This window comes from Pseudorca crassidens, chromosome 11 (genome assembly GCF_039906515.1).
Source record: "Pseudorca crassidens isolate mPseCra1 chromosome 11, mPseCra1.hap1, whole genome shotgun sequence".
Lineage (NCBI taxonomy): Eukaryota > Metazoa > Chordata > Mammalia > Artiodactyla > Delphinidae > Pseudorca > Pseudorca crassidens.
The window spans coordinates 90857673-90883649 of record NC_090306.1 but is presented as its reverse complement, the minus strand read 5'-3'; the positions used below and the strand labels follow the sequence as shown (position 1 = coordinate 90883649).

The 25977-nt window shown below is 41.2% G+C and overlaps 1 long non-coding RNA gene across 14 annotated transcripts in view; it reads left to right on the top strand.

The window, feature by feature from the left end:
• LOC137202373 (uncharacterized) overlaps positions 1-25977 on the top strand; it is a 126489-nt gene that overhangs the window by 44148 nt on the left and 56364 nt on the right. For 4 of the 14 annotated variants that reach the window (XR_010932580.1, XR_010932576.1, XR_010932573.1 and 1 more), the window contains one exon: positions 4063-4099. The exons of the other annotated variants lie outside the window; for them this stretch is intronic. This is a non-coding gene — a long non-coding RNA (uncharacterized lncRNA). The remainder of the gene's footprint in view (positions 1-4062; positions 4100-25977) is intronic. 14 annotated transcript variants of the gene reach the window in all.

Below are 25977 nucleotides of genomic sequence, written 5' to 3'. Positions count from 1 at the left end.
CTAAATATATTTAAAGATGCAAAAGAAGGTATTCTTCTTATATATCCATATCAGGAGTCTGTCAATTTCTCACTTCTTTTATTTAAAAGTTCTCAAAGCATCTTTCCAAGTTGTGATTAAAACAGAATATTCCCAAACTCAACCTTCTCTTAGCAAGACCCCAAAATGCCTTCAGCCAGGACAATGCCACCAAATGGAAGGAAAATGTGATAAAGGCAAGATGGAGTGAAAAGAAATAGCGATTTTAATAGATAGCCATTACAATATCTTAAATTTTCAAATTTTACAGAAACATATAATCACGTGACCCTTTGCTAGGGTCTGTCCCAGGGCCTTAAAGGGGCCCAGAAGCTTAATCTTCATTGCCTTCAAGGTAAGCCTGCCTCTGTCAGGCTACATCTTTGCCTCCTCCAGGAAGCCCCCTCTGATTGCTCTCAGTGAACCCATCCTTTCCCTCGCTCACTGCACTGATCACATGGACTGTATTTGTGGGTTTACTCTTCTGTGTGCTCTTGCCATCTCCCTGAAGGCAAGGTCCTTGCCTTCCCAGAGCCTAACACTGGTAAGTGTATTTATTAATTTAGGTGCTGTACTGTGGCCTGGGAATTAATTGAAATTCATTTGTATTATGTACAAAGCCCTGGCTTAATCACTACCTACTATTACAAAAATTAATCAGACTCGATTTTTGCCCTCAAGCACCTTCAGTGGGCACAAGGTATACATAAAAATAAATTTTTTAAATAGCTTATTAGAAACGATTTTCTGTTACATATCCAACCTGAGTTGCTTTTCAAAAAAATTTTTTTGAGGTAATCCTAGATTCATATGTATAAGAAATAAAACAAAACATCTTGCGTAACTGTAGTATAATATCACAATCAGGAAATTGATATTAATACAGTCTTTTGAATTGATAGATTTCACTAGTTTTACATACATTAATATGTGTATTTAGTTCTATGCAATTTCCTCACATATATAGGAGTTGCTTTTTCTTTTTAATTAGTTAATTTTGTTTACTTATTTTTGTCTGTGTTGGTTCTTCATTGCTGCGCATGGGCTTTCTCTAGTTGCAACGAACGGGGGCCACTCTTAGTTGCGGTGCGCAGGCTTCTCATTGTGGTGGCTTCTCTTGTTGTGGAGCACAGGCTCTAGACACGCGGGCTTCAGTAGTTGTGGCACTCAGGCTCAGTAGTTGTGGCTTGTGGGCTCTAGAGCACAGGCTCAGTAGTTGTGGCGCACGGGCTTAGCTGCTCTGCAGCATGTGGGATCTTCCAGGACGAGGGATAGAACCCATGTCCCCTGCATTGGCAGGTGGATTCTCAACCGCTGCGCCACCAGGGAGGCCCCTAGGTGTTGCTTTTTAAAGTATCTTAATGCTTAAATATTTTTAGAAAATACTACAAGGTAATAATAAGAGTTGATTTGAAATAGTAATGAATAAAGGTACTTATAATCTTGAATTTAAGATTCAGATTTTACTCTGAAGGAGAGGAAGCCACTACAGCAGTTAGAATGTTTTATTTGGTTTTTTTTTTTTTTGGCCTTGTGGCATGTGGGATCTTAGTTCCCAGACCGGGGTTGGAACCCACGTCTCCTGCATTGGAAGCGTGGGGTCTTAACCACTGGACCACCAGGGAAGTCCCAGAATGTACATTTTTGAAAGCTTAGTGTCTATATAGTGGAGGTGGACTGATTGGAGGGGGCTACCGGTTAGACATGGGCTGTTGACCCTGCAATGTCTTAGACCCTCTTAGAATCTCTGCGTGGAGTACTAGGAGGAGATGCCTGCTGAAGCCGGTACCTCTCTAGGTGCTGCCCCCTTGACCAGGACCCCACCCACCTATCATCAGGCCCCTTTCCCTTCTTATCCAGAGCCTATTCTCCCGCCCAGGGCCCCGCCCTCACACTCTGGCCCCGCCCATGGTCCCTCCCACCCCCAGCCAGGCCTAGGCCTCCCCAGTAGGCACTGGGCCCACCAAACTTGGTGGATTTGCGGAAAACACTGAGACCCCACTAGTTAAGAAAGCCCATAAGCTCAGTCATTGGCGCTCCCCTTCCCTCACTTAGCAACTCCTGAGGCTTCCCTCCTGCTCCTGCTGGCCTGATGGGCCCTTTTATGTGTGAGCCGCTTGGGCGGCTGTTGCCTTTCATTGCTCAGGATTGGGTTTCTCCTTCAGCCCTACAGTTTGAACCCAGGGGAGCTCTCTGGGGTAAGAGGTTTCAAGGCATGATGAAAATCCCCGGGGTCCTGGACCTCCAGCTGTTCCCAGACTGCAGGCACCAGACCTGGGCCTTCCGCGGTGGGCAGGTGGCAGAGGGGGTGGGGACAACAGGAGAGGCTACCCTCAGAAGAGGGCCTGGGGTAGCTAGGCTGAGTCACGCTGTGGTGGCATCACACTGTGTGCTGCAGGCACGTCAGGAGGGGCTGGGCCCAGCTAGGGAGGGCAGGGTCGCGTGTAGGGACGGAGCTTGGGTATGGGGTGTGCAGGCCCCAGGAAACCCAACGGCAACATTTGCTGAACCATTCCTGAGAGCCTGACCCTGAGAATACAGTGGTGAGCAAAATGCTGACAGCCCAGTTGGGGAGACAGATGGTAAACACATACTCACAAGAGTATAAATATGTAATTACAAATTGTGAGAAGAGCTGTGAAAGGAAAATACAGGGGACTACATGAGTCTCCTGGGAGCTGGCATAGACTTCCCTCTGGAACCTTCTTGGTCAACTCTAAACCTGAATCTTGGCACTGCCACTTATGAACTGGGTGTCCTGGATAAGGTGGGTGGTCAAGCTGAGCCATGGACTTGTTGGGTCAGAAAGGAAGTGTGACCCTAAAGCCTTGTGTAAGCTGGCTTTAGAAAGGGAAGTCTAGAAAGGTGGGAGCTTGGCAGTTACTTGGAATATGTATTTATATTTATTTATACAGCTCCAGTCTGTGTCCCCTCTGCTATGCTCTGAATATTTGTTTCCCCTCAGAATTCATATATTGAAATCCTAATGCCCAATTTGATAGCATTAGGAGGTGGAACCTTTGGAAGGTGATAGGGTCATAAGGGTGGAGCTCTCACAAATGAGATTAGTGCTCTTATAGAAAAGGCCTGAGAGAGCTCCCTTGCCCCTTCATAAGGAGAAGTCTGCAACCCAAAAGAGGGTCCTCACCTGCCCATGCTGGCACCCTGATCTTGACTTCCAGTCTCCAGAACTGTGAGAGGTAAATTTCTGTTGTTTATAAGCCACCCAGTTGGTGGTATTTTGTTATAGCAGCCCAAACAGACTAAGACACCCTCCTTGGAGGTATTTTCTGACCTCTTCCAGGACCTAAACTGGATTAGAATACTGCCTCAGTGATCCCACAGTGCCCTATGCTTTATTACAAAGTACTGCTGCACTGTCCTGCGATTTCTTGTGGGCCTTCCTCAGCAGCTCCAGACTTCTTTTTTTTTTTTTACTTATTTATTTTTGGCTGCCTTGGGTCTTTGTTGCTGCACGTGGGCTTTCTCTACTTGCGGCGAGAAGGGGCTACTCTTTGTTGTGGTGTGTGGGCTTCCCATTGTGGTGGCTTCTCTTGTTGTGGAGCACAGCCTGTAGGCATGCAGGCTTCAGTAGTTGTGGCACACGGGCTCAGTAGTTGTGGTTTGCGGGCTCTAGAGTGCAGGCTCCGTAGTTGTGGCGCACAGGCTTAGTTGCTCCACAGCATGTGAGATCTTCCCAGACGAGGGATCGAACCCATGTCCCCTGCATGGGCAGGCGGATTCTTAACCACTGCACCACCAGGGAAGTCCTAGCTCCAGACTTCTTGAATCATGCGTGGTGATTAGTCATCTATCTTTCTGACATCTAGCGGCAGCATCTTTATCCCCATTGGCATCATCATCGTAGCTAACACTTAGGCAGTGCTTTCAGTGTGCTCTGCACTGTTCTAACCTCTTTACATATATTCTTTCACTCCAATCTTCATCATGGCTCACTGTAGCCACTTTAATAAAAAAGTGTTGAGTAAATAAATAAACACAATGGAAGGAGAAAATCACTGATTTTTTTTTTTTTTTTCTCAGAGCTCTTGGAAATCTTCACAGTGGAGGTGACTTAAAGGTGGGTTTTGAAAGCCAAGTTCACCAAGCAGAGAAGTGGGGAATTCATCATTCCAGAGTAGTTCAGGCAGGTGTGAAGGAGCATTTCAGGTGTTCAGGGAATTCAGGCAGTTAGGTAAGTGTGGCTTGATGTTGGGTATAGGGGGTGAGAATGGGGGTATAAGGATTGGAACAACATTTACTTGAATATGTAACTTTAAGAATACTTCTTAAGAAGGCAGTTTTTTGTGTTTTTGGGTTTTTAAAATTTATTTATTTTTGGCTGTGTTGGGTCTTCGTTGCTGCGTGCGGGCTTTCTCTAGTTGTGGCGAGCGGGGGCTACTCTTCGTCGTGGTGGGTGGGCTTCTCATTGTGGTGGCTTCTCTTGTTGTGGAGCACGGGCTGTAAGCGCACAGGCTTCAGTAGTTGTGGCATGCGGGCTCAGTAGTTGTGGCTTGCAGGCTCTAGAGCTCAGGCTCAGTAGTTATGGTGCACGGGCTTAGTTGCGCCGCGGCACGTGGGATCTTCTTGGACCAGGGTTCGAACCTGTATCTCCTGCAATGACAGGCAGATTCTTAATCACTGCACCACCAGGGAAGCCCAAGAAGGCAGTTCTTTTTGTTTTTGTTTTTTAATTCACTATATGTATCAGATATCTAAAGCAATGATCTCTAAAAAAGGGGGTGGGTTGCATGCCTCCGGGGGATGTGCTAGATGATCTTTAGGAGATGTAGGAAGAAAACATTGGGAATTTCTATGTTAATTTTTTCTTACTCTTTAAACATTTCTATTTTGGTATAAAGTTTAGAACAGTACTGTCCAACAGAATTTTTTGTGATGATGGAAATATTTTATATTAGCACTTGAAATGTAGCCATTATAGCTGAGGAACTGAACTAAAAAAATTTTTCGTATGTAAATTAATTTAAATTTGAATAGCCACATGTGACTAGTGACTACTATATTGGATAGCACAGGTTTAGACTGTCCATTGATACCGTAGTTTATGTGTATAAATTAATAAATAAGTGAAAAAACATATGTGCAGCTCAGGTTGCTTATGACATATGCAATCAAAAATGTTTGCAGACCACTGGTCCAGAGACCAAGATTAAAATAAAGAGCTGGAACAAAAGTACTAAAAAATTACAGGGATATGGTAGCCCTGGGGGATTATTCAGAGATGGGATCTTATAGGTCCCTGGTTTTCTTGAAGAAAGTAAGCCTTGGACCAAGAGGGGAGGGCCTGAAACTCACAGCTTCAGTCTTCTGCATGTGACAGGCTGTCTATCGCATACCAGCCTTTCCCTGTCCATCTCCTACCCCCTGACCTGATTGTTCTCTCTCAAGCGCTTTTGCAGTTCGTGATGACACAGTTGTTTACTTGCTTATTGTCTGCCTCTCCCAACAACTGGACTGTAAGCTCTGTGGAGACAGCACCATGCCTTTTTGTTTACTACTGTATGCCCAGGGCCTGGCATACAGAAAGTGCTCAGAATGTATTTGCCCAATAATGGCTATTGAGGAGGAGAGTAAGGCTCACACTGGGAATAATGAGAGATCAGACTAAACAGATATTGGGAGATGAGGAGAGAGACTGATAATGGGCCTTGAAGGCCTCTCTGAGCAGTTAGTGTCACAGGCACAGCCCAGCAGCCCACACTTGTGGTCAGTAACTGTCGGCTAATGGTTGAAAATCAGTGTGCTTTGAGTCAGATGGACCTGGCTTTGAATTCCAGTTCTACCACTTACTGTGGTATGACCTTAGAGAATTTACTCAAGTTCTCTCAGTATTTAGTTTCCTCAGCTGTAAAATGACGAAAATAACAATACCATTTCTTAGAGTTGTTAGTTGGATCAAAGAATGTAATGTATGCAAATATATGTGTATTAAGCATTAGTACATAGCATATATGTACATAGACTATATACTATACAGTAAAGATACTATATAGAGATATAGAGAGCTTTTATTCAATGTTCTTTGAATTAATGAATAACCTGAATGATACACCCTCTATAGACAAAGGATGGGAAAATGACCATGGACTAAAAGGACTGGTATTCTTTGATGAAACAAATTGTTAGAGCCTCAAATATAACTAGTCACAAAGAATTTGATGCACTAAATTGTCCCTTAGAAAATATAGGTTTACTTGCCGCAAAGCAGTTTGGCTGGTTGTAACAAAAGCCTTAAGAACGTTTATTCCTTGTTATCCAATAATTCCACTTCTAGGAATCTCCACTAAGCAAGTAATAAGAGATTAAAAGGTTTACTTACAGAACTATTCACTGATGCCTTTATAGTATGGCCCAAAATAATAAAAACCTTAAATAATAAGCAACCTAATCATCCAGTAGTAGGGAGATTGCTTAAGCTAAGGACAGTATGGCCATGTGAAGCAATACTATTCAAGTTACTAAACAACCAAGTGTTTCCGTGGTGGTCCAGTGGTTAGGACTCCGCGCTTTCACTGCTGAGGTCGAAGAACTAAGATCCTGTAAGCCGCATGGCCAAAAAAACCCCCAAAAAACCCAAAAACAAAGACCAAGTGTTTCAGTATATAATTTCATAGGGAAAAATGTTTGTGTTACAACAATAAATGAAAAGAGTTTATAAAATTCTATACTATATGATCACAATTGCAAATATGTTTTTTTAAAAAAAGACTATAAAGACAACACTAAACTGTTTGCTGTGATTATCTTTGGTTGGTGGGTGAGTGGTGCACGGGTCTGCCCACTGATGTTCCATTCCCATCACTGGTCTTAGCTCCTGGGTGAAGTTCAGCCACCACAGCCATTCTGCTCCCTGTGCTCCACGAGGACACCCAGAGTGTTAGCACTTAGATGCACCCTTGAGACGGGAAGGGTCTTCTGCCAACCCTCAGTGGGACTCTTCCACCCATGAGTGGACTCAAAGAAGGCTCTTTCTGAGGATGGCAGCATGGAGGAGACGGCACAGGACTTGAGAGCTAGAGAATCTAGTTTTAAATCCTGCCTTGGCTGCAAAAGAGTGGTGAGACTTCGGGCAAGTTCCTGTGCCTCTCTGCACCTCGAGTTCCTCATCTGTAAAGTAAGGAGAGTGGACCGAGATGACCTCTAAGGTACCTTTGGGCTTCAACATTCTCTAGTCTCCTTTCATTTGACCAGTATTGTTGAACACCTTCTCTGTTCCAGACACTATTCCAGACATTGGGAATAAATAGGAAACAAGGCAAAGGTTTGTCCTCTTTCTATAAACTGTAAGAGAGTTTTAGCAGTATTTTTTTGACTCATCATTTCCTAAAATGAGTTTTTAAATGCCCTTGCTTTCCCTTCAGCTCTTTTCTCCTTACTTCCACTTTTCAAACTTTTATTTTTGTGTTGTCAAGATTGATACTTTTAAATTCTGTTAGGTAATGACACTTAACCCTTCCATACTTTCTCTATTCATTGATTCTAAAAATTTTAAATCAGTAACTGTTCATCACAGAGTCAAGTTATTGCCTTTTATTACATTTCCTTTTGGGCAGAGCTTTTTATTTTCTGGAGTTTCTAATTGCCTTTCTTTTTCTTTCTTTCTTTTTCTTACACAATTTACCTGTCTCACATTTTCAATTTAAAAAGAGAACTCCTCCTCATGGCAGGTATAGCAGTCAGAGTTGAATCAGGGAACAGAACCACTGTGCATGTTATGGGAGACAGAATTCATTATAGGAGCTACACACATTATATCTCTAGATCTGTCCCCACCATGAGTGGGAAAATTACCCTCCCTCACTCCAAATTTCTCTCAAACTCCTCTGACTCATGCGTTCTCCAAGACCTAGAGCCCTGCTATTCAAAGTGTGGTCCCTGCTATTCAAAGCATCATTGGCTCCACCTAGGTCTTTGTTAGAAAGGCAGAATCTGAATCTGGCCAGGGTCCCAGGACATTTGTATGTCCAGTAAATTTTGAGATGCACTGGTCTGGGTTACCTTGTGGAGCCTGCCATTTTCCTCCTGGCCTTCTTTAGCTCATTGCAGTGAGGCCTCCTGTCACCAATGACCCTAAATTTGCTAACTTTATTCCTGAGGTCCTTCAGAACCAGTATGCTCAATGCTTGAGAAGGCACTGTCATTGTTGTTATCAGTAGTAATAATAAAAATAATAGATACTATTTATTGATTACTTACTATGTGCTTGATGTTGTGCTAAGCACTTTATATTCATTGTCTCATTTCTTGTTCACAATCCTCTATTGCATGAGTATTATAATTATCCTCATGTAATAGATGAAAAAATGAGGTTCAGAGAGGTGAAGTCACTTGCCCAAAGTCATACTGCAAGGAACTGATGCATCAAGGATTCACATCCAAGCTTGTATGACTCCAGAGTCTGTGTTTTAACATATCGAGATAGGAACTTGACTGGCAGTCCAGTGGTTAAGACTTCGCCTTCTAATGCAGGGAGTGTGGGTTTGATCCCTGGTCAGGGAGCTAAGATCCTACATGCCTCATGGCCAAAAAACCAAAACATAAAGCAGAAGCAATATTGTAACAAATTCAATAAAGACTTTAAAAATGGTCCACATAAAAAAATTTTTTTAAATAATAATAATAAAAAATATCGAGATATACATACAGGCGCATCTCAATGTATGAATGCCCATCAAGCCCTCTTCCTGCTCCCTTCCAGGCACTAACATTCCAAGGGTAATTTCTACCCTGACTTCTACCTGTATAGATTGGTTGCCTGTTTTGCACTTTGTATAAGTGGCCTAACATAGGATATTCTCTTTCGTTATCATAGAGCTACGTATCAACCACCTTGGGCTTCCAGTTTTTGTGAGGTAACATATTCCTTGGCTTCTTTTGTTCAACAGTATGTTTGTGACATTCATACACATTGTCGCATGTGGTATAGATTGTTTATTCTCATTGCTGTGTGAATCTGCCTCAATGTATTTACCTTATCAACTGTTGATGGGCATTTGGGTGGCTTCCCAATTTTAGGCTCTTATGAATATATGAACATTCTATACATGTCTTATGGTGAACATAAGGGATGGATTTCTCTGGGTTCAATCCTAGGAGTAGAATTGCTGGGTCATGGAGTACACATATATTCAGCTCTTCAGTGCTGAAGCTCTTCATACTACCATCAGCTATGTCTGCGAGATCTGGTTGCCAACTTTAATCTTTTGGGACATTTCATCTTTTTCATTTTAGCCATTCGGGTGAGCATGTAGTCAAAGCCTGTGTATTTCTTACACCTCTTTAGAGGATACTATTTGTTTAGTGGCCACTAATGGTTGCCTACCCATTCAGTGTAAGCCTGTCTTTTCTTTTGTCTCCATCCCTTGCCATGGGCTTTGGGGAAGCTGACCTTGGCCTTGTTTCCATGTATGGGCTTTATTTAACTGCAGGTAATCCTACTCTCCTTAATAGTAATTGGTTCAGGAATGGGCGGGTGACTCAACCCTGTCCAGAGATTCTTCAGGAGGTCTATTGGGAGGACTTGGGAAAAGTTTCCTTAGTCTTAAGAGGCAACCACAGGGAAAGGTGATCTTAGATATTGTTATATCTGGATGTGATGTCATGTTTGGGATTTCTGTCATCTTGCTACTAGCTTTGGGGTGAAGCAATGTTCTCTTTAACATTATGAGCTGTCGAATAAACTACCTTGGACTTCTGGTCTTGTGAGATAATTTATGCCCTCTATTTAAGTCAGATTGAGTAGAGGTTTCTGTTTCTTGCATCCTAATGGATACAACTTACTTTAAAGCTGGTGCCCATCAACATCTGTAGGAAGAAAACTCAGCTGCTTCTTCCTGGAGGTCTTCCCTATGGGCTTCCTGTGAAGGAAAGTCTCTCTCTGCATTCACTGAGGCCAGTGGGATAGAAAAGGAAGAGCATGAGCTCCAGAGGCAGGTGCTCCTGGAGACAAGTCCTGCCTCTTGTACTTGTTACAGTGTATAGAGTGTGACCCTAGGCAAGCGCTTCACCTCCTCAAACCTTAGTTTTCTCATCTGTAGATTGGGGGTCAAGGATCCCAACTGGCCTTACAGGGTGTTTATGAGATTCAAATGAGATGATGGAAGGGAAAGTTTTCGTAAACTATCAAGGGCTGCAGAGATGCCAGGGCCAGCACCCCCTCATAGACACACTGCCCTTTCAAAGCCAGTTGGTGCAGAGCTGGGGCTTGATCTGGTCTGACCCCCGATGCAATGTGTTCACTATCATAACACGACCCAGCCTCTCCCCTGAGGGGTCATCTTATGCTTTTCTGCCTTTTCCCCAAATGCAAGGCCTGACTGAGCCCTGAAGCAGGACTGTGTCAGTGTCCTGGGGCATTTCTGTGAACCAGACCATCCCCACCACCAGCCTGGAGGTGCTCCCTTGAGCTCAGCTTTGCCAGGCCTGGTGTCATAATGTGTCAGCTGGACGGGTTTTTATTGTCTCCCTGGGCTACACACCACCCTTGCCTATGGCTACTCTTGCTCATTTTTCTTGGGAGCTGCCTAGCTGCAGAGAAAGGCCTTTGGCCTTCTCTTTTCAGGCAGCCTTTATTGAATTTCACCTCCATTTTTTTTTTCCTTTCCAAATAGGAACATAATTTATCTTGGACTTTAAGTTGCAGAGCTCTTTAAGAGCTTTCTCCTTTCCCAGCTGCATTTGTTGACACACAATCTGTTTCTTGCCTCCACTCCCCTCCTCCCTGCTCCACCGGGCAAGCAGGCTATAAAGTGTCTACAGCTGTGCCTTTATTACCCATCCCTTTCTATGCCCACAAGGGGCACTAGCTGAAATATAACACAGCCATTACCACTGACAAAAGGGGACAATTTAAAAACATTTTTGCTTTTCTTTGGGAAGCCGATGGCACAAAAGAAAGTGCATCATTTTATTGTAAATGATTTTTAAATATGGGTCACCTGGCCATAATCAGCCCCAAAAGATGGAAAAGTTCAAAGCGTGAAAGCAGGCACACAGATATCCAGTTTTTCCCCCTTGTCTTTTAAATTATGTTAATTGACACCAAGAAAAACAAGGATGGGTACCTCCAACCAACCCAGGCACTGCTTCATCTCCAATTCCCTCCTTTCCTTATAGTGAAGAGTGCATATAATAAGTTTGCCAGACCAGGAATGGCGGCCTCCAGACCAGCAACTTTTTACTTTTTGCTTCTGTTTCAGCAAGTGTTAAGACCAGGAGGCTTGTGGCCTGGTCTTTTAAGATGAGGTAGTTTTCTCAACTCTGGTGCACAGGAAGCTCTTACTGTGTTTGCTGAGGAGTTTCAAAGGTGGAGGGCTGCCCAAAGGCTACCTGTGTGTGTGTGAGACCAGGTGAAGGGAGAGAGTGCAGAGGGCAGGAGGGCAGTGTGCAGGGCAGGGTAGTGGTTGCTCTTCTGAGAGCTGCACCCCTCCACAATCGTAAAGGTGTTATATTAACAGAGGCTTGTTAGGATTATGACGAGAGAGTAGAGGTAGAGAATGAAACAGACAGGCTTCAGGGAAGATGGCCAAGTGGTGTCCCCTTGACGTCCACCCCTAGGCAGCTCCCTCCTCTTATGATCTGAGTTTGGGATTGACTATTGGGCCTTAGGAAATAGGACCACGTTTTGTAATGCAACTGGAATGAGGGCTGTTAGAAAACAAAATTCAACTGAGTGAAGTTTAAAGATCAAATTGGCTCATCCAACAAATCGGGCATCCCATCTAGCAAGTAGAAAGGAGTTCTGAGAAGCTGTACAAAATGGAAGGCTCTTACAGGCAGAAGGGGGAAAGAGTGAATTGTTTCAGGCTTAGGTAACCTACCTGTGGGGATGTAAGAGGGCTATGTGGCTGATCACCTCATTGGTGCTGACCAGAAAAGTCCAGACTGACCGGTTAAAACTACCTTCCCCGGTACAGGTCTTTTACCTCCTTAGGTAAGTTTATTCCTAGGTATTTTATTCTTTTTGATGTGATGGTAAATGGGATTGTTTCCTTTATTTCTCTTCCTGCTATTTTGTTGTTAGTGTATAGAAATGCAACAGATTTCTGTATATTAATTTGGTCTCCTGTAACTTTACCAAATTCACTGATGAGCTCTAGTAGTTTTCTGGTGGTATCCTTAGGATTTTCTGTGTATAGCATCATGTCATCTGCAAACAGTGACGATTTTACTACTTTTCCAATTTGAACTCCTTTGGTTTCGTCTTCTTCTCTGATTGCTGTAGCTTGGACTTGCAATACTATGTTGAATGAAAGTGGTGAGAGTGGGCATCCTTGTCTTTTTCCTGATCTTAGAAGAAGTGCTTTCAGCTTTTCACCATTGAATATGTTACCTGTGGGTTTGTCATATATGGCCTTTATTATGTTGAGATATGTTCCCCCTGTGCCCACTTTCTGCAGAGTTTTTATCATAAATGGATGTTGAATTTTGTCAAAAGCTTTTTCTGCATCTATTGAGATGATCATACAGTTTTTATTCTTCAATTTGTTAGGATGATGTATCACATTGATTGATTTGCAGATGTTGAGAAATCCTTGCATCCCGGATAAATCCCACTTGATCATGGTGTATGATATTTTTAATGTATTGTTGGATTCAATTTGCTAATATTTTTTTGAGGATTTTTGCATCTATGTTCATCAGTGATATTGGCCTGTAATTTTCTTTTTTTGTGTGATATCTTTGTCTCGTTTCAGTATCAGAGTGACGTTGGCCTCATAGAATGAGTATTCCTTCCTGTGCAATTTTTGGGAATAGTTTGAGAAGTATAGGCATTAACTCTTCTCCAAATGTTTGGTAGAATTCACCTGTGAAGTCATCTGGTCCTGGACTTTTGTTTGTGGGGAGTTTTAAAATTACTGATTCAATTTTGTTACTGGTAATTGGTCTGTTTATATTTTACATTTCCTCTTGGTTCAGTCTTGGGAGATTGTACCTTTCTAAGAATTTGTCCATTTTTTCTGTGTTGTCCATTTTATTGGTATATAGTTGCTCATAGTAGTCTCTTATGGTCCTTTGTATTTCTGTAGTGTCAGTTTTTTTTCATTTCTGATTTTATTGATTTCTGATTTTACTAATTTGGGCCCTTTCCTTTTTTTCTTGATGAGTCTGGCTAAAGATTTATCAATGTCATTTATCTTTTCAAAAACCATCTTTGGTTTCATTGATCTTTTCTGTCATTTTTTTAAGTCTCCATTTCATTATTTCTGCTCTGATTTTTATGATTTCTTTCCTTCTACTAACTTTGAGTTTTGTTTGTTCTTCTTTCTCTAGTTCCTTTAGGTGTAAGGTTACATTGTTTATTTCATATTTTTCTTGTTTCCTGAGGTAAGCTTGTATTGCTACAAACATCCCTCTTAGAACTGCTGTTGCTGTGTCCACAGTTTGGTTTTTTTTTTAATAGATCTTTTTTTTTTTTTTAACGTAACAGCTTTATTAAGCTATAATTCACATATCACACAATTCACCTGTTGAGTGTACAATTCAATGTTTTTTAGTATAGTTACAGAGTTTCATATTTTAATCATCTCCAAAGGAAACCCTGTGCCCATTAGTGGCCACTCCCCAGTCCCCTGTCCCCCAGCCCCAGGCAACCCTAATTTACATTCTGTCTCTGTGGATTGCTTATTCTGGTCATTTCATATAAATGGAATCATAGCATATGTGGGGTTTTTTTTGCGACTGGCTTCTTCCACTTAACATAACGTTTTCAAACTTCATCCTTGTCGTATCAGTGTTCCATTCCTTTTATTGCTGAATAATATTCTGCTGTGTGGATATACTGTATTTTGTTTATCCATTCATCAGTTGATGGGCATTTAGCTTGTTTCCATCTTTTAGCTCTTGTGAACAATGCTGCCATGAATATTTGTGTACAAGTTTTTGCGTGGTCATATGCTTCATTTCTTTTTTTTTTTCATTTTAACATCTTTATTGGAGTATAATTGCTTTACAATGGTATGTTAGTTTCAGCTTCACAACAGAATGAATCAGTTATATATATACATATGTTCCCATATCTCTTCCTGCTTGCGTCTCCCTCCCTCCCACCCTCCCTATCCCACCCCTCCAGGTGGTCACAAAGCACCGAGCTGATCTCCCTGTGCTATGCGGCTGCTTCCCACTAGCTATCTACCTTACGTTTGGTAGTGTATATATGTCCATGCCTCTCTCTCGCTTTGTCACAGTTTACCCTTCCCCCTCCCCGTAGCCTCAAGTCCATTCTCTAGTAAGTCTGTGTCTTTATTCCTGTTTCACCCCTAGGTTTTTCACGACATTTTTTTCCTTAAATTCCATATATATGTGTTAGCATACGGTATTTGTCTCTCTCTTTCTGACTTACTTCACTCTGTATGACAGACTCTAGGTCCATCCACCTCATTACAAATAGCTCAATTTTGTTTCTTTTTATGGCTGAGTAATATTCCATTGTATATATGTGCCACATCTTCTTTATCCATTCATCCGATGATGGACACTTAGGTTGTTTCCATCGCTGGGGCATTGTAAATAGAGCTGCAATGAACATTTTGGTACATGACTCTTTTTGAATTATGGTTTTCTCAGGGTATATGCCCAGTAGTGGGATTGCTGGGTCATATGGTAGTTCTATTTGTAGTTTTTTAAGGAACCTCCATACTGTTCTCCACAGTGGCTGTATCAATTTACATTCCCACCAACAGTGTAAGAGGGTTCCCTTTTCTCCACACCCTCTCCAGCATTTATTGTTTCTAGATTTTTTGATGATGGCCATTCTGAATGGTGTGAGACGATATCTCATTGTAGTTTTCATTTGCATTTCTCTAATGATTAGTGATGTTGAGCATTCTTTCATGTGTTTGTTGGCAGTCTGTATATCTTCTTTGGAGAAATGTCTATTTAGGTCTCCTGCCCATTTTTGGATTGGGTTTTTTTTTGTTATTAAGCTGCATGAGCTGCTTATAAATTTTGGAGATTAATCCTTTGCCAGTTGCTTCATTTGCAAATATTTTCTCCCATTCTGAGGGTTGTCTTTTGGTCTTCTTTATGGTTTCCTTTGCTGCACAAAAGCTTTTAAGTTTCATTAGGTCCCATTTGTTTACTTTTGTTTTTATTTCCATTTCTCTAGGAGGTGGGTCAAAAAGGACCTTGCTGTGATTTATGTCATAGAGTGTGCTGCCTATGTTTTCCTCTAAGAGTTTGATAGTTTCTGGCCTTACATTTAGGTCTTTAATCCATTTTGAGCTTATTTTTGTGTATGGTGTTAGGAAGTGATCTAATCTCATACTTTTACATGTAGCTGTCCAGTTTTCCCAGCACCACTTATTGAAGAGGCTGTCCTTTCTCCACTGTACATTCCTGCCTCCTTTATCAAAGATAAGGTGACCATATGTGCGTGGGTTTATCTCTGGGCTTTCTATCCTGTTCCATTGATCTATCTTTCTGTTTTTGTGCCAGTACCATACTGTCTTGATTACTATAGCTTTGTAGTATAGTCTGAAGTCAGGAAGCCTGATTCCTCCAGCTCCATTTTTCGTTCTCAAGATTGCATTGACTATTCAGGGTCTTTTGTATTTCCATACAAATTGTGAAATTTTTTGTTCTAGTTCTGTGAAAAATGCCAGTGGTAGTTTGATAGGGATTGCATTGAATCTGTAGGTTGCTTTGGGTAGTAGAGTCATTTTCACAATGTTGATTCTTCCAATCCAAGAACATGGTATATCTCTCCATCTATTTGTATCATCTTTAATTTCTTTCATCAGTGTCTTATAATTTTCTGCATACAGGTCTTTTGTCTCCTTAGGTAGGTTTATTCCTAGATATTTTATTCTTTTTGTTGCAATGGTAAATGGGAGTGTTTTCTTAATTTCACTTTCAGATTTTTCATCCTTAGTGTATAGGAATGCCAGAGATTTCTGTGCATTAATCTTGTATCCTGCTACTTTACCAAATTCATTGATTAGCTCTAGTAGTTTTCTGGTAGCATCTTTAGGATTCTCTATGTATAGTATCATGTCATCTGCAAAGAGTGACAGCTTTACTTCTTCTTTTCCGATTTGGATTCCTTTTATTTCCTTTTCTTCTCTGATTGCTGTGGCTAAAACTTCCAAAACTATGTTGAATAATAGTGGTGAGAGTGGGCAACCTTGTCTTGTTCCTGATCTTAGTGGAAATGCTTTCAGTTTTCCACCATTGAGGACGATGTTGGCTGTGGGTTTGTCATATATGGCCTTTATTATGTTGAGGAAAGTTCCCTCTATGCCTACTTTCTGCAGGGTTTTTATCATAAATGGGTGTTGAATTTTGTCAAAAGCTTTCTCTGCATCTATTGAGATGATCATATGGTTTTTCTCCTTCAATTTGTTAATATGGTGTATCACGTTGATTGATTTGCGTTTATTGAAGAATCCTTGCATTCCTGGAATAAACCCCACTTGATCATGGTGTATGATCCATTTAATGTGCTGTTGGATTCTGTTTGCTAGTATTTTGTTGAGGGTTTTTGCATCTATGTTCATCAGTGATATTGGCCTGTAGTTTTCTATCTTTGTGACATCCTTGTCTGGTTTTGGTATCAGGGTGATGGTGGCCTCGTAGAATGAGTTTGGGAGTGTTCCTCCCTCTGCTATATTTTGGAAGAGTTTGAGAAGGATAGGTGAGAGCTCTTCTCTAAATGTTTGATAGAATTCGCCTGTGAAGCCATCTGGTCCTGGGCTTTTGCTTGTTGGAAGATTTTTAATCACAGTTTCAATTTCAGTGCTTGTGATTGGTCTGTTCATATTTTCTGTTTCTTCCTGATTCAGTCTTGGCAGGTTGTGCCTTTCTAAGAATTTGTCCATTTCTTCCAGGTTGTCCATTTTATTGGCATAGAGTTGCTTGTAGTAATCGCTCATGATCTTTTGTATTTCTGCAGTGTCAGTTGTTACTTCTCCTTTTTCATTTCTAATTCTATTGATTTGAGTCTTCTCCCTTTTTTTCTTGATGAGTCTGGCTAATGGTTTATCAATTTTGTTTATCCTTTCAAAGAACCAGCTTTTAGTTTTATTGATCTTCGCTATCGTTTCCTTCATTTCTTTTTCATTTATTTCTGATCTGATTTTTATGATTTCTTTCCTTCTGCTAACTTTGGGGTTTTTTTATTCTTCTTTCTCTAATTGCTTTAGGTGCAAGGTTAGGTTGTTTATTCGAGATGGTTCCTGTTTCTTAAGGTAGGATTGTATTGCTATAAACTTCCCTCTTAGAACTGCTTTTGCTGCATCCCATAGATTTTGAGTCGTCGTGTCTCCATTGTCATTTGTTTCTAGGTATTTTTTGATTTCCTCTTTGATTTCTTCAGTGATCACTTCGTTATTAAGTAGTGTATTGTTTAGCCTCCATGTGTTTGTATTTTTTACAGCTCTTTTCCTGTAATTGATATCTAGTCTCATAGCGTTGTGGTCAGAAAAGATACTTGATACAATTTCAATTTTTTTAAATTCACCAAGGCTTGATTTGTGACCCAAGATATGATCTATCCTGGAGAATGTTCCATGAGCACTTGAGAAAAATGTGTATTCTGTTGTTTTTGGATGGAATGTCCTATAAATATCAATTAAGTCCATCTTGTTTAATGTATCATTTAAAGCTTGTGTTTCCTTATTTTCCTTATTTATTTTCATTTTGGATGATCTGTCCATTGGTGAAAGTGGGGTGTTAAAGTCCCCTACTATGAATGTGTTACTGTCGATTTCCCCTTTTATGGCTGTTAGTATTTGCCTTATGTATTGAGGTGCTCCTATGTTGGGTGCATAAATATTTACAATTGTTATATCTTCTTCTTGGATCGATCCCTTGATCCTTATGTAGTGTCCTTCTTTGTCTCTTCTAATAGTCTTTATTTTAAAGTCTATTTTGTCTGATATGAGAATTGCTACTCCAGCTTTCTTTTGGTTTCCATTTGCATGAAATACCTTTCTCCATCCCCTTACTTTCAGTCTGTATGTGTCTCTAGGTCTGAAGTGGGTCTCTTGTAGACAGCAAATATATGCGTCTTGTTTTTGTATCCATTCAGCCAATCTGTGTCTTTTGGTGGGAGCATTTAGTCCATTTACATTTAAGGTAATTATCGATATGTGTGTTCCCATTCCCATTTTCTTAATTGTTTTGGGTTCGTTATTGTAGGTCTTTTCCTTCTTTTGTGTTTCTTGCCTAGAGAAGTTCCTTTAGCAGTTGTTGTAGAGCTGGTTTGGTGGTGCTGAACTCTCTCAGCTTTTGCTTGTCTGTAAAGGTTTTAATTTCTCCATCGAATCTGAATGAGATCCTTGCTGGGTAGAGTAATCTTGGTTGCAGGTTTTTCTCCTTCAACACTTTCAATATGTCCTGCCACTCCCTTCTGGCTTGCAGAGTTTCTGCTGAAAGATCAGCTGTTAACCTTATGGGGATTCCCTTGTGTGTTATTTGTTGTTTTTCCCTTGCTGCTTTTAATATGCTTTCTTTGTATTTAATTTTTGACAGTTTGATTAATATGTGTCTTGGCGTATTTCTCCTTGGATTTATCCTGTATGGGACTCTCTGTGCTTCCTGGACTTGATTAACTATTTCCTTTCCCATATTAGGGAAGTTTTCAACTATAATCTCTTTAAATATTTTCTCAGTCCCTTTCTTTTTCTCTTCTTCTTCTGGAACCCCTATAATTCGAATGTTGGTGCGTTTAATGTTGTCCCAGAGGTCTCTGAGACTGTCCTCAGTTCTTTTCATTCTTTTTTCTTTATTCTGCTCTGCAGTAGTTATTTCCACTATTTTATCTTCCAGCTCACTTATCCGTTCTTCTGCCTCAGTTATTCTGCTATTGATCCCATCTAGAGTATTTTTAATTTCATTTATTGTGTTGTTCATCGTTGTTTGTTTCATCTTTAGTTCTTCTAGGTCCTTGTTAACTGTTTCTTGCATTTTGTCTATTCTATTTCCAAGATTTTGGATCATCTTTACTATCATTATTCTGAATTCTTTTTCAGGTAGACTGCCTATTTCCTCTTCATTTGTTAGGTCTGGTGGGTTTTTATCTTGCTCCTTCATCTGCTGTGTTTTTCTGTCTTCTCATTTTGCTTATCTTACTGTGTTTGGGGTCTCCTTTTTGCAGGCTGAAGGTTCATAGTTCCTGTTGTTTTTTGTGTCTGTCCCCAGTGGCTAAGGTTGGTTCAGTGGGTTGTGTAGGCTTCCAGGTGGAGGGGACTGGTGCCTGCATTCTGGTGGATGAGGCTGGATCTTGTCTTTCTGGTGGGCAGGTCCACGTCTGGTGGTGTGTTTTGGGGTGTCTGTAGACTTATTATGATTTTGGGCAGCCTCTCTGCTAATGGGTGGGGTTGTGTTCCTGTCTTGCTAGTTGTTTGGCATAGGATGTTCAGCACTGTAGCTTGCTGGTCGTTGAGTGAAGCTGGGTGCTGGCGTTGAGATGGAGATCTCTGGGAGATATTCGCCATTTGATATTATGTGCAGCTGGGAGGTCTCTTGTGGACCAGTGTCCTGAAGTGGGCTCTCTCACCTCAGAGGCACAGCACTAACTCCTGGCTGCAGCACCAAGAGCCTTTCATCCACACGGCTCCTTAATTTGGGATGATTCGTTGTCTATCCACGTATTCCACAGATGCAGGGTACATCAAGTTGATTGTGGAGCTTTAATCCGCTGCTTCTAAGGCTGCTGGGAGAGATTTCCCTTTCTCTTCTTTGTTCTCACAGCTCCCAGTGGCTCAGCTTTGGATTTGGCCCCGCCTGTGCGTGTAGGTCGCCGGAGGGCGTCTGTTCTTTGCTCAGACAGGACGGGGTTAAAGGAGCCGCTGATTCGGAGGCTCTGGCTCACTCAGGCCGGCAGGCCAGGGGGGTAGGGAGGGTCACGGAATGCGGGGTGGGCCTGCGGCAGCAGAGGCCGGTGTGACGTTGCTAGCCTGAGGCGCGCCGTGCGTTCTCCCGGGGGAGTTGTCCCTGGATCCCGGGACCCTGGCAGTGGCGGGCTGCACAGGCTCCCCGGAAGCGGGGTGTGGATAGTGACCTGTGTTCGCACACAGACTTCTTGGTGGCGGCAGCAGCGGCCTTAGCGTCTCATGTCTGTCTCTAGGGTCCGCACTTTTAGACGCAGCTCGAGCCCGTCTCTGGAGCTCCCTTAAGCAGCGCTCTTAATCCCCTCTCCTAACACACCAGGAAACAAAGAGGGAAGAAAAAGTCTCTTGCCTCTTCGGCAGGTCCAGACTTTTCCCCGGACTCCCTCCCAGCTAGCCGCGGTGCACTAACGCCCTGCAGGCTGTGTTCACGCCGCCAACCCCAGTCCTCTCCCGGCGCTCCGACCGAAGCTGGAGCCTCAGCTCCCAGCCCCGCCCGCCCCGGCAGGCGAGCAGACAAGCCTCTCGGCTGGTGAGTGCCAGTCGGCCCCGATCCTCTGCGCTGGAATCTCTCCGCTTTGCCCTCCGCACCCGTGTTGCTGTGCTCTCCTCCGCGGCTCCGAAGCTCCCCGACTCCGCCACCTGCAGTCTCCGCCCGCGAAGGGGCTTCCTAGTGTGTGGACACTTTTCCTCCTTCACAGCTTCCTCCCGCTGGTGCAGGACCCGTCCCTATCCTTTTGTCTCTGTTTATTTTTTTCTTTTGCCCTAACCAGGTACGTGGGGGGGTTCCTTGCCTTTTGGGAGGTCTGAGGTCTTATGCCAGCGTTCAGTAGGTGCTTCGTAGGAGTTGTTCCACGCGTAGATGTATTTCTGGTGTATCTGTGGGGAGGAAGGTGATATCCGCGTCTTACTCTTCCACCATCTTCCCGGAAGTCCTCCTAATAGATCTTTATTGGAGTAAAATTGCTTCACAACACCATGCTAGTTTCTGTTGCACAACAAAGTGAATCAGCCCTGTGCATACACATGTCCCCAGATCCCCTCACTCTTGAGCCTCCCTCCCATCCTCCCTATCCCACCCCTCTAGGTCATCATCGAAAAGCACCGAGCCGATCTCCCTGTGCTATGCTGCTGCTTCCCACCAGCCAACTATTTTACATTCAGTAGTGTATATATGTCAATGCTACTCTCACTTCACCCCAGCTTTGCCCTCCCACCTATGTCCTCAATTCCATTCTCTATGTCTACCTCTTTATTCCTGCCCTGCAAGTAGGTTCATGAGTACCTTTTTTTTTCAGATTCCATATATATGTATTAGCATACAGTATTTGTTTTTATCTTTCTGACTTGCTTCACTCTGTATGACAGACTCTAGGTCCATCCACCTCACTACAAATAACTAACTTAAGTTTCTTTTTATGGCTGAGTAATATTCCATTGTATATATGTGCCATATCTTCTTTATCCATTCATCTGTCGATGGACACTTAGGTTGCTTCCACGTCCTGGCTATTGTAAATAGAGCTGCAATAAACATTGTGGTACATGACTCTTTTTGAATTATGGTTTTCTCAGGGTATATTCCCAGTAGTGGGATTGCTGGGTCATATGGTAGTTCTATTATTAGTTTTTTAAGGAAACTCCATACTGTTCTCCATAGTGGCTGTATCAATTTACATTCCCACCAACAGTGCAAGAGGGTTCCCTTTTTTCCACACCCTCTCCAGCATTTATTGTTTGTAGATTTTTTGATGATGGCTATTCTGACTAGTGTGAGGTGATACCACATTGTAGTTTTGATTTGCATTTCTCTAATGATTAGTGATGTTGAGCATTCTTTCATGTGTTTGTTGGCAGTCTGTATATCTTCTTTGGAGAAATGTCTATTTAGGTCTCCTGCCCATTTTTGGATTGGGTTTTTTTTTGTTATTAAGCTGCATGAGCTGCTTATAAATTTTGGAGATTAATCCTTTGCCAGTTGCTTCATTTGCAAATATTTTCTCCCATTCTGAGGGTTGTCTTTTGGTCTTCTTTATGGTTTCCTTTGCTGCACAAAAGCTTTTAAGTTTCATTAGGTCCCATTTGTTTACTTTTGTTTTTATTTCCATTTCTCTAGGAGGTGGGTCAAAAAGGACCTTGCTGTGATTTATGTCATAGAGTGTGCTGCCTATGTTTTCCTCTAAGAGTTTGATAGTTTCTGGCCTTACATTTAGGTCTTTAATCCATTTTGAGCTTATTTTTGTGTATGGTGTTAGGAAGTGATCTAATCTCATACTTTTACATGTAGCTGTCCAGTTTTCCCAGCACCACTTATTGAAGAGGCTGTCCTTTCTCCACTGTACATTCCTGCCTCCTTTATCAAAGATAAGGTGACCATATGTGCGTGGGTTTATCTCTGGGCTTTCTATCCTGTTCCATTGATCTATCTTTCTGTTTTTGTGCCAGTACCATACTGTCTTGATTACTATAGCTTTGTAGTATAGTCTGAAGTCAGGAAGCCTGATTCCTCCAGCTCCATTTTTCGTTCTCAAGATTGCATTGACTATTCAGGGTCTTTTGTATTTCCATACAAATTGTGAAATTTTTTGTTCTAGTTCTGTGAAAAATGCCAGTGGTAGTTTGATAGGGATTGCATTGAATCTGTAGGTTGCTTTGGGTAGTAGAGTCATTTTCACAATGTTGATTCTTCCAATCCAAGAACATGGTATATCTCTCCATCTATTTGTATCATCTTTAATTTCTTTCATCAGTGTCTTATAATTTTCTGCATACAGGTCTTTTGTCTCCTTAGGTAGGTTTATTCCTAGATATTTTATTCTTTTTGTTGCAATGGTAAATGGGAGTGTTTTCTTAATTTCACTTTCAGATTTTTCATCCTTAGTGTATAGGAATGCCAGAGATTTCTGTGCATTAATCTTGTATCCTGCTACTTTACCAAATTCATTGATTAGCTCTAGTAGTTTTCTGGTAGCATCTTTAGGATTCTCTATGTATAGTATCATGTCATCTGCAAAGAGTGACAGCTTTACTTCTTCTTTTCCGATTTGGATTCCTTTTATTTCCTTTTCTTCTCTGATTGCTGTGGCTAAAACTTCCAAAACTATGTTGAATAATAGTGGTGAGAGTGGGCAACCTTGTCTTGTTCCTGATCTTAGTGGAAATGCTTTCAGTTTTCCACCATTGAGGACGATGTTGGCTGTGGGTTTGTCATATATGGCCTTTATTATGTTGAGGAAAGTTCCCTCTATGCCTACTTTCTGCAGGGTTTTTATCATAAATGGGTGTTGAATTTTGTCAAAAGCTTTCTCTGCATCTATTGAGATGATCATATGGTTTTTCTCCTTCAATTTGTTAATATGGTGTATCACGTTGATTGATTTGCGTTTATTGAAGAATCCTTGCATTCCTGGAATAAACCCCACTTGATCATGGTGTATGATCCATTTAATGTGCTGTTGGATTCTGTTTGCTAGTATTTTGTTGAGGGTTTTTGCATCTATGTTCATCAGTGATATTGGCCTGTAGTTTTCTATCTTTGTGACATCCTTGTCTGGTTTTGGTATCAGGGTGATGGTGGCCTCGTAGAATGAGTTTGGGAGTGTTCCTCCCTCTGCTATATTTTGGAAGAGTTTGAGAAGGATAGGTGAGAGCTCTTCTCTAAATGTTTGATAGAATTCGCCTGTGAAGCCATCTGGTCCTGGGCTTTTGCTTGTTGGAAGATTTTTAATCACAGTTTCAATTTCAGTGCTTGTGATTGGTCTGTTCATATTTTCTGTTTCTTCCTGATTCAGTCTTGGCAGGTTGTGCCTTTCTAAGAATTTGTCCATTTCTTCCAGGTTGTCCATTTTATTGGCATAGAGTTGCTTGTAGTAATCGCTCATGATCTTTTGTATTTCTGCAGTGTCAGTTGTTACTTCTCCTTTTTCATTTCTAATTCTATTGATTTGAGTCTTCTCCCTTTTTTTCTTGATGAGTCTGGCTAATGGTTTATCAATTTTGTTTATCCTTTCAAAGAACCAGCTTTTAGTTTTATTGATCTTCGCTATCGTTTCCTTCATTTCTTTTTCATTTATTTCTGATCTGATTTTTATGATTTCTTTCCTTCTGCTAACTTTGGGGTTTTTTTATACTTCTTTCTCTAATTGCTTTAGGTGCAAGGTTAGGTTGTTTATTCGAGATGGTTCCTGTTTCTTAAGGTAGGATTGTATTGCTATAAACTTCCCTCTTAGAACTGCTTTTGCTGCATCCCATAGATTTTGAGTCGTCGTGTCTCCATTGTCATTTGTTTCTAGGTATTTTTTGATTTCCTCTTTGATTTCTTCAGTGATCACTTCGTTATTAAGTAGTGTATTGTTTAGCCTCCATGTGTTTGTATTTTTTACAGCTCTTTTCCTGTAATTGATATCTAGTCTCATAGCGTTGTGGTCAGAAAAGATACTTGATACAATTTCAATTTTTTTAAATTTACCAAGGCTTGATTTGTGACCCAAGATATGATCTATCCTGGAGAATGTTCCATGAGCACTTGAGAAAAATGTGTATTCTGTTGTTTTTGGATGGAATGTCCTATAAATATCAATTAAGTCCATCTTGTTTAATGTATCATTTAAAGCTTGTGTTTCCTTATTTTCCTTATTTATTTTCATTTTGGATGATCTGTCCATTGGTGAAAGTGGGGTGTTAAAGTCCCCTACTATGAATGTGTTACTGTCGATTTCCCCTTTTATGGCTGTTAGTATTTGCCTTATGTATTGAGGTGCTCCTATGTTGGGTGCATAAATATTTACAATTGTTATATCTTCTTCTTGGATCGATCCCTTGATCCTTATGTAGTGTCCTTCTTTGTCTCTTCTAATAGTCTTTATTTTAAAGTCTATTTTGTCTGATATGAGAATTGCTACTCCAGCTTTCTTTTGGTTTCCATTTGCATGAAATACCTTTCTCCATCCCCTTACTTTCAGTCTGTATGTGTCTCTAGGTCTGAAGTGGGTCTCTTGTAGACAGCAAATATATGCGTCTTGTTTTTGTATCCATTCAGCCAATCTGTGTCTTTTGGTGGGAGCATTTAGTCCATTTACATTTAAGGTAATTATCGATATGTGTGTTCCCATTCCCATTTTCTTAATTGTTTTGGGTTCGTTATTGTAGGTCTTTTCCTTCTTTTGTGTTTCTTGCCTAGAGAAGTTCCTTTAGCAGTTGTTGTAGAGCTGGTTTGGTGGTGCTGAACTCTCTCAGCTTTTGCTTGTCTGTAAAGGTTTTAATTTCTCCATCGAATCTGAATGAGATCCTTGCTGGGTAGAGTAATCTTGGTTGCAGGTTTTTCTCCTTCAACACTTTCAATATGTCCTGCCACTCCCTTCTGGCTTGCAGAGTTTCTGCTGAAAGATCAGCTGTTAACCTTATGGGGATTCCCTTGTGTGTTATTTGTTGTTTTTCCCTTGCTGCTTTTAATATGCTTTCTTTGTATTTAATTTTTGACAGTTTGATTAATATGTGTCTTGGCGTATTTCTCCTTGGATTTATCCTGTATGGGACTCTCTGTGCTTCCTGGACTTGATTAACTATTTCCTTTCCCATATTAGGGAAGTTTTCAACTATAATCTCTTTAAATATTTTCTCAGTCCCTTTCTTTTTCTCTTCTTCTTCTGGAACCCCTATAATTCGAATGTTGGTGCGTTTAATGTTGTCCCAGAGGTCTCTGAGACTGTCCTCAGTTCTTTTCATTCTTTTTTCTTTATTCTGCTCTGCAGTAGTTATTTCCACTATTTTATCTTCCAGCTCACTTATCCGTTCTTCTGCCTCAGTTATTCTGCTATTGATCCCATCTAGAGTATTTTTAATTTCATTTATTGTGTTGTTCATCGTTGTTTGTTTCATCTTTAGTTCTTCTAGGTCCTTGTTAACTGTTTCTTGCATTTTGTCTATTCTATTTCCAAGATTTTGGATCATCTTTACTATCATTATTCTGAATTCTTTTTCAGGTAGACTGCCTATTTCCTCTTCATTTGTTAGGTCTGGTGGGTTTTTATCTTGCTCCTTCATCTGCTGTGTTTTTCTGTCTTCTCATTTTGCTTATCTTACTGTGTTTGGGGTCTCCTTTTTGCAGGCT